At 39.2% G+C, this 14,525-nt stretch overlaps 1 protein-coding gene across 4 annotated transcripts in view; it reads right to left on the bottom strand.

Moving 5' to 3' along the window:
- Window positions 1–14,525, bottom strand: part of TANK (TRAF family member associated NFKB activator) — a 103,969-nt gene that overhangs the window by 64,379 nt on the left and 25,065 nt on the right. For 3 of the 4 annotated variants that reach the window (XM_007183167.2, XM_007183171.2, XM_007183172.2), the window contains exon 1: window positions 11,181–11,317. The exons of the other annotated variant lie outside the window; for it this stretch is intronic. The gene's annotated coding sequence lies outside the window, so the exon portion shown is untranslated. Of the gene's footprint in view, window positions 1–11,180; window positions 11,318–14,525 lie in introns of those variants that run through there. 4 annotated transcript variants of the gene reach the window in all.

Raw genomic sequence — 14,525 nt, 5'->3', positions numbered from 1 at the left:
AAAATGTGTTAATTTCTCTCTTAATACAAGTCAGAGAATAAAAATTAAAAAGCCTAGTCAACCAAAGATAAAATCAGAGTTGAAGTGCAGAAAACATGTCCAGTCTAGATATGCTTGTTGATGGGTGAGAGTGAATAAGCTGTAACCTTTCTGTGGACCTCAGTTCCCTCATCTGCCCCAGTTTAGAATGCCTGGGGTACAGCATGCTGTAGGACATGGGTTCCCAACCTGTCAGTACATTAGAATAACCCAGAGCAGTTTCAAAAAACAGATCAGCCATACCTGTCCAAGACTTCTTGTATCATAATCTTTTTTGGTGGGGGGGGGGGCGGTGAGAGGAGGAAGAGGGAGAAGCAAGTGTGAGAGATTTAGAATCACTGCCATAGGGGATCAAGTCATAACTGGGAAAGCACTGTACTCTGTAAAACACTACACAAATACGCACCAAGGCAGGGAAATAGGCTTTCATAAAGGGTCCTTTTGTTCCACAGTGATCTGCTTTATGAACTGTTCCAAAAGAAGTGTATAGAATTGAGAAACAAAAATAGCAGTTGCTAAGGTAGATGTTCTTAAAAAAAAAAAAAAAAAAAAAAAAAGGTATTTTGATACTTTGGCAGATGGTCCAGAGCAACAGCACTCTTGTTGATCTTGGTTCCATGAAATTTCCACAATTCATCAGTCTATGTGACAACTGTTTTCTCTATTAATGGAAGAGACACCATTAATGGCATTTGCACTGAAGTTCATGCTGAAAGAGAAATCTGAGTGTGACCAGAGCTCTTCTCCCACCAAGCAGTCCTTATAACTTGATTCTACCCCTACCAATACTCTAAATCATCTCAATTCTATTTAAATTCTCTAACTATCGACAGATAGTTTAGAAAGAACATAGATCCCAGTGTCATGCCTTCAATCTGAATAGGCACACAGCTATGAGCCAGAAGGACCATCTTAGTCTTATAATTGAATGGGAAGCTTCCCAACAGTGGTGGTGGTTCCCTATTTCCTCCTGGGAAACATTAGGGACAGGGGTAGAGACTGACACCTGCTGAGGTAAAAATTGCTTGCTGCTTTACATAAACTACCTGATTTTAATGTTCCCTTTCCAGATAAGGAAACTGAGCTCCAAAAGGTTAAATACGTTGCCTGAGGTCAACGAATTAGAAAATGGAAGACCAAGATAAATCCAGGTCTCTTTGATGTGAGAGTCCAACATCCTAGCTCTTTTCACCCTAATTTAGTTTTTATTTTATTTTTAATCAAAGCATAACATATCTACATTTTAATGAGTAAAATAACTTTATAAGGTTTAAGAAAAACAGTAGTACCTTACTCTCCTCCCTTCCCATTTCCTGCTTCACCTTCACCTTGGCAACAATTTTCAGCTCTTTTGGTTGACTCCTCTTTTTTTTTTTTTAATAAATTTATTTTTATTTTATTTTTAATTTTTGGCTGCGTCAGCTCTTCGTTGTTGCACACGGGCTTTCTCTAGCTGCAGCGAGCGGGGGCTACTCTTCGTTGCGGCGCACGGGCTTCTCATTGCAGTGGCTTCTCTTGTTGCGGAGCACGGGCTCTAGGCGTGTGGGCTTCAGTAGTTGCGGCACACAGGCTCTAGAGCGCAGGCTCAGTAGTTGTGGCACACAGGCTTAGTTGCTCCGCGGCTTGTGGGATCTTCCCTGACCAGGGCTCGAACCCGTGTCCCCTGCATTGGCAGGCGGATTCTTAACCACTGCGCCACCAGCGAAGTCCCTTTTGGTTGATTCTTTTTGGTATTATCTCTGTATCTCTAAATAACATGCTAATATTGCCACTACTGATTTTTTAGTTTTACTTGTCTTCCCACTCTGCAAAATAAGGATTCAGCTCTCTTTAAAATCTCCCCTCCCTTTATATCCTCCCCATTCTCCTCATATAGTTATATCCTATTTTTTGGTTAGATTTGCATCCTACTTTAACTTTTTTATGACTACGTAATGCTATTCACTGCTGAGCCATATAATATACTATGACTCCTTTTCCTTTCCTGAAAAACATTTTTCCTGAAAAAACTTCTTGTTTGTTTTATTTCTTATTATCATTACTACAACTCCTCAATCCATTGAGACACTTCAATTATTCTATCAATTTCATCTACTTAGAAGAATCTCTCCTTGAGCTTTCTGACTTGCTCAAGACTAGATTTGTTGATTTCTATGCCTAGAGGAAAGTCTTCATCTTGAGACCCTCTTTCAACTTGAATTTGATGATTCCCTTTATTCACCTCTCTTTCTAGCTGAATCCCTCATTTTCAGCATCCCAAATCTTCATCCTTCTTGTTTTACTCCCCAGTTTGGTGGAGTAAACCCTCTAGTAGCTTCCTGATAAAGTGCCTGCAAAGTAAATTTTTTGAGACCCTGCATAACTGAAAATATCTTTACCCTCAGATTTAACTGATGGTTTGCCAGGTTAAGAGTTCTAGGTTGGAAGTAATTTTTCCTCAGAATTTTGTAAGTTTTACTATGCTCCCTTTTGTTTTTGTTGAAGTCCAGAGCCATTCTGATTTCTGATCTTGTACTTAACCCATGTGGAAGTTCATCCTTCAGTCCTTGCTAATTTTCTTGAATAACTTTTGGGCAATTTCATTCTTTCTGTGTCCCTTTCTGGGACTCCTACTATCTGGATGTTAAATTTTCTGAAGTGGTACTCTAACTCCTCCCACCCTCCTTCTTCTTTATTTGTTTGTTTATTTATTTATTTTTAGCTGCATTGGGTCTTCGTTGCTGCACGCGGGCTTTCTCTAGCTGTGGCGAGCGGGGGCTACTCTTCGTTGAGGTGCACAGGCTTCTCATTGTGGTGGCTTCTCTTGTTGTGGAGCATGGGCTCTAGGTGCTCGGGCTTCAGTAGTTGTGGCATGCGGGCTCAGTAGTTGTGGCTCGTGGGCTCTAGAGCACAGGCTCAGTAGTTGTGGCGCATGGGCTTAGTTGCTCTGCGGCATGTGGGATTTTCCTGGACCAGGGCTCGAACCCATGTCCCCTGCATTGGCAGGCGGATTCTTAAGCACTGTGCCACCAGGGAAGTCCTCCTCCTTCTTTTTAAACAAACATTTCTTCCCTTATTTTACAGATAAAAATATCTTAAGCCTGTTGTCTTTGACAACCAGCATTATGATACCAAATGATATCTAACCAATCCTGAAAAAAAGTAATAATCAAAGAAAGTAGTGGTGCTTTGGAGCTCCACTGAGGCTGTAGGTGTATGAGCCAAACAATGTTCTACCACCAATTGCCCAGTTCAACCAGAGCAGCTCAACTGTGATTAGTTATATACATTGGGATTTCAAGTTTGAAAAGAATCACAGGCCTAAACGTAGATTTCCACCACCTCCACCCCTAAAATGATTTATAAATCTTTAACAAGTCTACTTTTTGGGGACAAGTAGAGACAAGTGTGGGTGATTTAGTAAGTAGAAAAAGGTCCTCTGCTGGGTTTCCCCCACTGCTGAGACTATTCTGCTTCTGGGTAAGTGTTCTACCAGGGTTCACACTTGTGGTAAGAGGCCAGTTTAAATCTACAGAAGCTTCAGGATGGGGGAAGGATCCCATAGAGTAACTATGACGTCTTCCACTCTGCCCTAGAAAAGAAAGTCACCTGCTTTTCCCAACCCCTCAGGGTATGAATAATAATAAGAGTTCATATTCTATTTCAGAAAAGTTGCCATCTTAGCAAACAAAGAGGTGAATAAGTGAGATACATCCTGTCTTTTCTCTATCTTAGCTCTATGTTTGCCTCCTCCCTCACAAAAAGCAACAGAAGCAAAAAGCAGAAAATAAGTCAATAATGTAGTATATACACATAAATAAAATAACATCCTCTGTCTTAGATGGTTAAGGTAAACCTTTAAAGACACTAAAAAGTATGTGTGTTTTCCTTGCTTGAAGAAAGGAAATGGAAGAGAAGAACTGTCACTCTTGACATTTACTTACGATCATTTCCCACTTTTAAGAGAGTTCCATAACACAAGCAGCCAATTCCCCAAAATGACAGCTTGCATTTCTGTTCTCACTTTCCAGGTTGTAAACTTCGGTTATGGATATACCCATAGCACACTGCACTACACTGTTACTGTGTTCCAATCAGGCAGCTAAAATAATAGAAACTTAAATATCATAGATCCAGCGATGTCAGAATTTGGATTTTGTATTTTTTTCATAAGCTGGATTGCTAAATGCATCAGGATAAACAAGGTAAGACAATCCCACTGATCAAACCAAAAGCTCCCCAGACCAGGTTCTCCACTTTGCTGGATGTTAAAACTTGGTGAAACTTTTTGTGTTATCTTCTAAGAGTTAAAAGAAGACTTTACAGCCAAAGACCACACCCATGAGTCTCAGCTTTGCCTCATTTCCTTTTTTATCTCCAGTAGGACCTCTCTCAAACTGTTTATCAAATTCTATGGGTTGAAGTGCAAAACTAAATAGTATTAACACCAAAAAGGAAATTAGGCATGTGATGTTCTACCCATCTGAGGTAAACATAAACACTGCATTGCTCAGTTTGCTTGCTCAGCCCATGTAAGGGGTATCCTCTCTTCTGAGTAGGGGCCATGTTAGAATCTGGAGATGGGGGAGGGGGAGTTATCAGTTAAAAATGGCTATTTAATATTAAAAATCTGTTTTCATAAATCATATAAAGAAAGGCTCTACAGAATATTCTTGGATGGGGAAAACTGCAAGAGAAAGTTTATATTCAGTATGAGGAGGTGTAAGAGAGGACTTCGTGGGAAGGAAGGGCACATATCTCCTAGGATTTGTGGTATTTTAATGTTTATAAAAAAGGAAATATGGATTTAAAAAGGTTGAAAAACATCGATATCAAGGGAAAGGCATTTCTAGTTTAAGGAAAGCAAATATATAAAATCATGAAATTACATTAAAGTAAAAGCCACATATTTATTAACTACAAATAGTAAAACCACTTAAATATCCCACAGGAACAGTTGATTTTCTTCAAGCAATTTACAATAGTATATTATCTTGAAGGGACCTGAGTCCCTGATTTCTGTCCTTAGAGCAAGTCATTCTCCACAGCAAAATTACCTGAGTGCGTTTATTCTGCTGCTCAAGAGAACAATTCTCCATACCTCATTCTACTGCAAATATCTCAAGCATTCTTATAACTTCAACTGACTAAGTAACCATCAAAATGGAACTCATATTATTTTTCTTAGTCCACTCTATTTTCTATAATTCCTTACAGCAATGACTTGAAAGACAGACTGTTTTCACTGTTAACGACCTATTTTCAATAGACCCTTCTTTTTCGCAAAGAAAAAGTATTGGTGGTAAGTGAAAGTTATTACAGATCATTGGTGCTCAAACTGTTTACTCTCATAATTTAGTAATGATAATTACCATCATAGAGAGTGTATCTCTGAAGGTAAAAGGAAGAAAACTCAGGTTACTGTCCAGGACATTTCCCCCATGAGACAAACAATTATCATTGTTATTTACTTCCCAAACTTTTTTCTTAAAAAAAAAGTAAGTCTCTTAGGGATGTTTTTCTTGCTTGTACAATACAACAATGTGAATACATTCAACACTACTTAAGAATGGCTAAGGTGGTAAATTTCACCACAATTAAAAAAAATGTTTTTATAGACTAGGGATTGAAAACCTATAACATATGCATTACATAGGTCCCAAAGGCTTGTTTTCAGTTGCAAAGGCTCTGGTACCACTGGCCTGTTCCAATCCTCCTCAACTTTTTTGAACAGCTGTCAAACATTGCATGTAGCTCAAAAGACTCTGTACACTAATTAGTCACCCACCCACAAGGGAGTTCAATACATATTCTCTCTTATCCTTTTTTGAAAATGATTCAGAATCTTGGTCCTGGACCAAAATGAAATTTGGTTACCTATTCTCAGTAATAGTCTCCTCTTTCCCTCTACCCATGACTGAAAACCAAAGCAGCAAGCATGAGAGATAGCATGGGAGGAATGGCAGCCACAACACAAATCCAATAGAAAATAGAAACTAAAATTTGGCTTGACATAATTAAACACAACCAAGTTGAAATTGAACAGTAATATTTATTCATGCTTAGAAAGGTGTTAGAAAACAAAAGGATAAATAGTAGGAAGAGCTAATCAGCTAAAGCATAAGAATACGGTTGGCTCTTGAACAACAAAGGTTTGAACTGCACAGGCCTACCTATCCACGGATATTTTCAAGAGTAAATACTACAGTACTATATGATTTGTGGTTGGTTGAATCCCTGGATGTGGAACTCCCAGTATGGTGGAACCACAGATACGGAGGAACCTTGGATACAGAAGGTCGACTGTAAAATATACGCAGATTTTCAACTGAGCAAAGGGTTGGCATGCCTAACCCCTGTGTTGTTCAAGGATCAACTGTAGTTAGAATAGTGAAGTTTTACATCAACAGGCTATCTATTTTTTACCATTTCCTTACAGATAATAGGTATGCTTTTAAAAAACATGCAAGTCTTTATTTATTTAGGGCACGCCCCCCAAATTATGCCAATAATTATTTGTTCTAGATTAATAGATAATAATTTAAGATACTCAAATATCCAAGCATTGACATAATGCCTGTATTCTTCTGTAAATAACATTTACGAGTGTCTTGAAGTCTCCTCTACAGTTCACAGATGTATACTGCTAAACTGCATTATCTAAGGTAATAGTCTTGAAAGTAATCAAAAAGTATTTGAAATAATCATTTATAAAAGTTAATAACTCTACCAAAGATTACATAATACAGTACTATCCACATATTAACAGTAAACCGTTAGCTGAGTAAAACGGTGGGCTTTGGTTGGATGGTTTGTATTCCTTAGAAGCCAGCCCTGTTCTTACGTGTGTGCACAGGCCATGTACATACCTAGACTGTGCTACTGATTTTCACTTCATATTAAATAAGTAAAAGCATGCTGAGCTTGCATATTTTCTTAACCACTCATTTTGAAACTCCTCTATGGGATTTGGCTAGAGTAGAATGTCAGCTTGGTTACTACCTCTAAAGCAAGAAATTTCCTGGCAAAATTGGGAAGCTGATGACAACAAAGTGAAACTGATGCTTTCTCAGTTGAGTTTCCCTCTTGGTTTCTTTCAGGGCATAGAAGAGCTTGCCCATGTAGAAGCAACACTCTTTCCTTCATAAACTGGAGTAGAGAAGAGAAAAAACAGTAAAACACTTTATTATCAGCCTCAGTCTACCTACAGCATTTTCCCAGAACAGGGGGAAAAAAAAAAAAAAAGATGGGGGACAAAAATAACCAGGATCAGTACAGCAGTTCTTCTTTCTTGACATTATTGGTGTTTCACACCCTTTCTTTTATAAGGATTTACTCTAAGGAGTTTTTGTTTGTTCACCTTTTAAAGTTCTGGACCTTTTTGCTGAATATTATTGCTGTTTTTAAGAACAATGTACAATTGACCCTTGAACAACATGGGTTTTAAGTGCATGGATACACTTACAGGTGAATTTTTTTCCCACTAAAAATATACTACAGTACTATACTATCTGCAGTTGGTTGAATCTGAGGATGCAGAACCTCGGACATGGAGGGCTGACTATAAATTACATGCAGATTTTCAACTGCTGGTAGGCTCGGCACCCCTAACCCCCAAGTGTTATTCAAGGGTCCACTGTACTTTCAGATGGGTTCATGAGTGAACCCATCAAATAGATGGGTTCAAATAGAGCTCTTAAGACTGTATTTAAACTACCTCAGAGCAGAGAAAGAAGGAACTCTTCTCAATTCTTTTTAGAAAATCAGCATAGCCTTGACATCAAACTGTGCCAAAGATAACAGTAAAAAGATAGCTACAGATGAAACTCAATTACTGATTTTAAATAAAAATGTGACCGAAAAGAAACCTATATGCTTGAATATTACACAATGACCAAGTGTAAGGTTGGTTCAAAAACTAGAAATCGGGTTTCCCTGGTGGTGCAGTGGTTGGGAGTCTGCCTGCCAATGCGGGGGACGCGGGTTCAAGCCCTGGTCTGGGAGGATCCGACATGCCGCAGAGTGACTAGGCCCGTGAGCCACAATTGCTGAGTCTGCGTGTCTGGAGCCTGTGCTCCACAACAAGAGAGGCCGTGATAGTGAGAGGCCCGCGCACCGCGATGAAGGGTGGCCCCCGCTTGCCGCAACTAGAGAAAGCCCTCGCACAGAAACGAAGATTCAACACAGCCATAAATAAATAAATAAATAAATAAAAATTAAAAAAACAAAACAAAACAAAACTAGAAATCAAGGGTAAAAATGAACTTATTTACAAAACAGAAGTAGAGTCACAGATGTAGAAAACAAACTTACCAAGGGGGAAAGTGGGGGAGGGATAAATTGGGAGATTGGGATTGACATATACACACTACTATATATAAAATAGATAACTAATAAGAACTTGCTGTATAGCACAGGGAACTCTACTCAATACTCTGTAATGGCCCATATGGGAAAAGAATCTAAAAAAAAAAAAAGTGGATGTATGTATATGTATAACTGATTCACTTTGCTGTACACCTGAAGCTAACATAACATTGTAAATCAACTATACGCCAATAAAAATTTTAAAAAACACAAAAAACAAACAAAACAACAACAAAAACCCTAAAAATTTACTAAAACAATTTGCCATTCTAACAGGTCAAGGAAGAAAAGCACATGATAGGCCATGATAGATGCCAAAATGCCGTATGACAAAACTCAACTTCTACTCCTGATAAAAATGTTTAGTTAAGTAGTAATGAAAAGACATCATCTTGACAACAAGAAATATACAGACCAAATGAACACTCAACATCTGTTAGTTAAAACTGCTCTCCAAGTGCTAGCCAATGCAAACAGACCAAAAGAAAAAACAAAAACAGAAAAACCCAACTTTAGACACAATCCAAAATCCATTCCCTGCAAAAATCCCAGTAGCTAGAAATATTAAAGACACTTCCTTGATAAATATAATTATTTGAAATTTACTCTAAAATTCGTATTTAATGATGACACAGTAAAAACATCCACAAACTAAGAAATATGATAAGGATGGCCTGAATCAATGTTATTATATATCACTGTTCTGGAGAAGCTAGAAATTTATTAAACCAAAGAAAGAAAGAAGTATAAAGAAGGAGATAAGATTATATTTAGATGACTGTTTTCCTAGAAAATTCAAGAGAAAAAATTTATTACAACTAATAAGTTTAGAAAGTTGGCCAGATATATAAATTATCTACATACCAGTCACAAAATATTAGTGGATGGCTAAACCCCCCCCAAAAGTTATGTTTTAATGAAACATAAACAGTTTACTTTAAATTTTACCTGAGAAGAGAACGCAATCACCAAGGATATTTTGAAAGAAGCAAATGAAGAGGGACTTGCTTTATGAATTACTAAGAAGTGGCTAATCAAAGAGATTGGTATTTGTATAGGAAGAGGCAAATAGAACACAGCAACAGAAGAATCCAAAAAAAAAAAAAGACTCATATACAGATGGAAATTTACTATATTAAGGTAGTATTTCTAGTCAGTTGGGAAAGAATTGATTTCAGCAAATGACTTCAGGAAAAATGGCTAAACCCTATCTTATACAATGTACAAAAATAATTTTCATACGTTTTAATGAGTAAAGCATACAAAACTATAAAAAGAATTAACAGACAATACGGGAAAATATTTTAATAATTTTTGAGTAAGGACAGCATTCTTAAGCGATACAAAACCTGGGCATTTAAACCAAAGACGGATAGTTCTTGAAAATATTTGCCATATAATTCACAGAGGATTAATATGTCTGTATCCTAATGAAATACAGATAATTTTGTAGAACAAGGGCAAAATATACAGACAGGCCATATCAGGAAGCGGTTAACTACATACGGTACATCCAGGCAAAGGAATACCATGCTGACATTAAGATAAAGTAGAGCTACATGTGGTAAGATTTCCACCATATATTTTTCATCTGAAAAACCAGATAATAGGACTGTATGCGTATATAATCTCATTTTCATAAGAAAGCGAAACAACATGTTTACGTACACATAAGAGAGATGTGGAAGGCGTTGGAGTACCTGTGGTTGGGGAGAGGGCTGTGAAAGAGTTACATTTTCTGCTTTATACATGACTATCACTTTAGGGTTCTCCTCCCCTCCCTAATGAGAGGGGCAAAATAATTTTTCAGCAGAATACAGAGCTTGCTTCTCTGCTACCTCTCGTTTGAAATGTGTATTCCAACCGTGGTAGGGAAGCAGATCACGTTATTTTCCCTCACTTTCATGTCATTTCACTTCCTTTACTACCGTTTCTCTCTTAAGATATAACTTGTCAAAAGAATCTGTGAGATAAATGATACTTTACATAGCAAAGGCTGCACTACTTCTGCTTGTTACAGCATAATAAGAGACACAAAGACTCTTTGGTTTGAGTGTCTTCCCCCTTCTTTCTTCACTTCGTGACAAGCACAGCTTCTGACACCCGTAACTCGTCGCTAGTCAGTTTACGCCGCGCTGGGGATTCCACCTAACGCCCGGTTCCCACTGGGGGCAGGGTTTGCTTCTGCTCTTTCCGCCTCAGTCATCTATTCTCTCCGTGACCCTCGGGGAAGTTACCCAACTTCTCATTGACAAGGCTATGATGCCACCCCACAGGAAAGCTGAGAGCGGAACTGTGCAATAATCTTGGGGAAAAAACAACAGAAAGAACCGACGAAGTTTTCGGAAGAGTAACAACGATAGTACTAGCTTCTGGAAGGCAGCCCGCATCCTCAAAGGAGGCTGGGACCTCCAGGCGGGGTCCACTGCTCACCCTGACATCGCAAGCCCTGCCTTCCCGGTGGCTAGCCAAGAAGTCAAATCACCGAGAGCAGCCGACGCGGAGTCGGGCAGGATTCCTCGCCTGCTGCCGTCGCAGCGGGGGCCGTCGTTGCTGCGCTGACGTCGCGGGCCCGGAAAGCCCCTCCCGGGTCCGCTAGGGGATGGGGACCCAGGTGGTTTCTCTCGCACAAAGTCCCTCCCCACTCAGAACTGGTTGTCTCTGCAGCTCCTCGGCTTCTCTCCCTGCGGCTCCCATACGGCCAGCGTATCCCTCTCGCTCACACACACAAGTTCTCTGTCGCCGTGCCCGACGGCTTCGGACACACCAACTAGCTCGCGAAGTTTCTTACTCACAGTTCAGGGCTTCCGCGGCAGTCTCTCACGCCTAGGGTCGCCGGCGCCCGGCGGAGTGACTCCAACCGGAAGTTGTTTTCCGTTCCAGTTCAGAGGGCAGCGCCTGCGCGCGGAGCATTAACCCTTCACCCTCCACCTCTCCAGGCCTGACCTCTTCGGCCCCGCCCCTCCCCGCCCCGCCCACTCTCGCCCCTGTCCCGCTCATCCAAGCCGAGCCCCGCTCATCCAAGCCCCGCCCAGCGCAGCCCCGCCCCTCCTCGCAGGGAAAATCACAGCCACGGAAAGGCATACAATGTCAAGTTTCAAGGTCACCTGAGTGTGTTGGCTAGCTTTTTGCCAAACCACAAATAACAGGGTCTAGCATCACCCAGTGTGTGAGCTGAGAATCACCTGAGAATTACGCAAGAATCACCTGAGAGGCTTGTTAAAGATGTAGATTCACCCCCTAGAGATTCCCAGAGTTCAGAGCAACTGGGGTGAAGCCCAGGAACCCGAATTTCCAACATATCCCTATATGAATGTGATTAAGGTGATTAAGCTCCACACTCTGAGAAAAATTACACCCACACACCCCCCCATTTGTTTTTCCCCCAACTAGTAACACCTTTCATTAAAAGTACTTGCTAAAGTTGAATGATTGCTACATGCAAGTAGACCTTTAACATTTCCCATGACTTAACGATTCCCCATTATTCCATTTCCTAGCCATGCTTGAATATTCTCCAAGAGAGAAAGCTTAGACAGATACCTCAAGAAAAGTTTTAGCTCGGATACCTACTACCTCAGGCAAGTTGCTTAACCTAATGAACACTGATATTCTAAAATTTGACAAATGACAATGATAACTTACTTCACTGGATGGATGGTTGCAGAATCAATCGATAATGTAAGCAAAAGTCGTGGTAAAGTTCAGAATGCTCTGTAAATGAAAGATGTCGTCTGGAGTCACTCATGTCATGCTGACTGCTTCCCACCACCAAGGTCATCCCTAGGACTCCTTTCAGGAAAAGAGCAGTCAAATCCACAGCACATGTGGAAGCTTCCTGAGAGCACTGAAGGCTGGGACTCTCCACATGGACTGGAGCATAACTGTATCTGGCTGAATGTATGTAGCACTTTCAGAAGCTTCCATGGTGATGACCTACTATTTATTTAATTAAACATTATTTTTAAAACTCACTATTTTTGCATATATCTGACAAGGGTTAATGGTGTTTGAAAAAGACTTTATCACCAAGCACAAGCATACTAAGGGTGCTGAAATAATGATTTCACAGCAAAGATTAAAATGACCATGAGTACTATATATTGTTGTCAGGCAGAGCCTGCTCTAGAACATAGCTCTATATCCACAGACTTGATGAAATTTCCAAAGTTGAGAACTCTCCTGTCCTAGTGATCTTGGCTAAGCCATACCTGGACAGGTCTTCAGTCCATCCAAGAATCTTTATTCATCCTGAAAGTTGCAAGCCTAGCCCTGGAATATTGAGCTCCTTTTTTTCTAGGCATGCTGTCCCATATAACTTAGAAGCTGCGATCTCCCCAGGGGAGTCCAGGATCTTGCTGCTCCTAGGATAGTATCTTTTCTCTGTTAGAGCAGAAGGATGGGGTTCTGAATGCCTCAGTTTCTCCCTACACTTCTGAATCATGGACGTTTATACTTCTTTCCTTAGGCCAGTAAGTCCAAGAATTTAAAAACTTGCCAAATTGCAGTGTATTCTACTTGGTTAACTTGAATATTGGGCTTATTTTTTAAAGTCAAGGCCAAAACATAATTTAAAAAACATTTTCTTTTTTAAAAACAGAAACTTCTTGTGTATAGCATTGTGACCAGCTGAACAGTTTTCTTGTAATAAGTAATTGAGTTAAACATGACAGTACAGCACATTTTTAAAAAGAATTTTTAAGAGTAATTTTAAGTTCACAGTAAATGTGAGAGGAAGATACAGAGATTTACCACATACTCCCTACCCTGAAACATGCATAAGACTCTTTCACCATCAACACTTCCCATCAGGGTGATACGTTTGTCACAATTGATGAACCTACATTGACATACTATTATCATTCAAAGTCCATAGTTTCCATTAGGGTTCACTCTTGGTGTTGTACATTTGATGGGTGTGGACAGAGGCATAATGCCATGTATCTATCATTATAGTATTATACTACAATATACTGGAGGATACTAGTATACTCTATACACTCTGATGTGTATCCATCATTATAGTATCATACTATACAAGAATAATTTCATTGCCTTAAAAATCCTCTGTGCTCCACCTATTCATCTCTCCCTCCCCCTAATCTCTGACAACCACTGATCTTTTTACTGTCTCCATAGTTTTGCCTTTTCCAGATTGTCATATTGTTGGAACCATACAGTAGCTAGCCTTTTCAGATTGGCTTCTTTCACTTAGTAATATGCATTTGAGTTTCCTCCATGCCTTTTCATGGCTTGATAGATCATTTCTTTTTAGCACTGAATAATATTCCATTGTCTGGATGGACCACAGTTTATTTATCCATTTGCCTACTGAAGGACACCTTGGTTGCTTCAACTTTTGGCAATTATGAATAAAGCTGCTATAAACATTAGTGCACAGGTTTTTGTGTGCACATGTTTTCAACTACTTTGGGTAAATACCAAGAAGCGTGATTGTTGGGCTGTAGAGCAAGAGTATGTTTAGTTTTGTAACAAGCTGCCAAAGTGTATTCCAAAGTGGCTGTACCATTTTGCATTCCCACCAGCAATGAATGAGAGTTCCTTTTGCTCCACATCCTCATCAGCATTTGGTGTTGTCAGTGTTCTGGATTTTGACCATTCTAATAGGAGTGAAGTGGTATCTCATTGTGTTTTAATTTTCATTTCCCTGATGACATATAATGTGGAGCATCTATTCACATGGTTATTTGCAATCTATATATCTTCTTTTGTGAACTATCTGTTAATGTATTTGGCCTGTTTTAAAATTGGGTTGTTTGTTTTCTTATTGTTGAATTTTAAGAGTTCTTTGTATGTTTTGTATAACAGTCCTTTATCAGATGTATCTTTTGAAAATATTTTCTCCCAGTCTGTGGCTTGTCTTTTCATTCTTTTTACAGTGTCTTTTGCAGAGCAGAAAAATTTAATTTTAACAAAGTCTAACTTATCCAGCACTGCTTTTGAGCAAATTGAAGGAGCTGCTTTGACTATCTCTAATTTAAATAGTAGAATTTAATAATACACTCAGAATCTAAAACTGAATTCATGAGCATTTTGAAATATGAAAGTGCTAAACACTTTAAATAAGGAAAGAAAAAATTAAACACACATTTCTTAACTATATATTTTTATCTCTTTCC

Source organism: Balaenoptera acutorostrata, chromosome 8 (genome assembly GCF_949987535.1).
Source record: "Balaenoptera acutorostrata chromosome 8, mBalAcu1.1, whole genome shotgun sequence".
NCBI classification, from domain to species: Eukaryota; Metazoa; Chordata; class Mammalia; order Artiodactyla; family Balaenopteridae; genus Balaenoptera; species Balaenoptera acutorostrata.
Note: the sequence above shows the minus strand (reverse complement) of the source record. Positions and strands in the feature narration are given on the sequence as shown.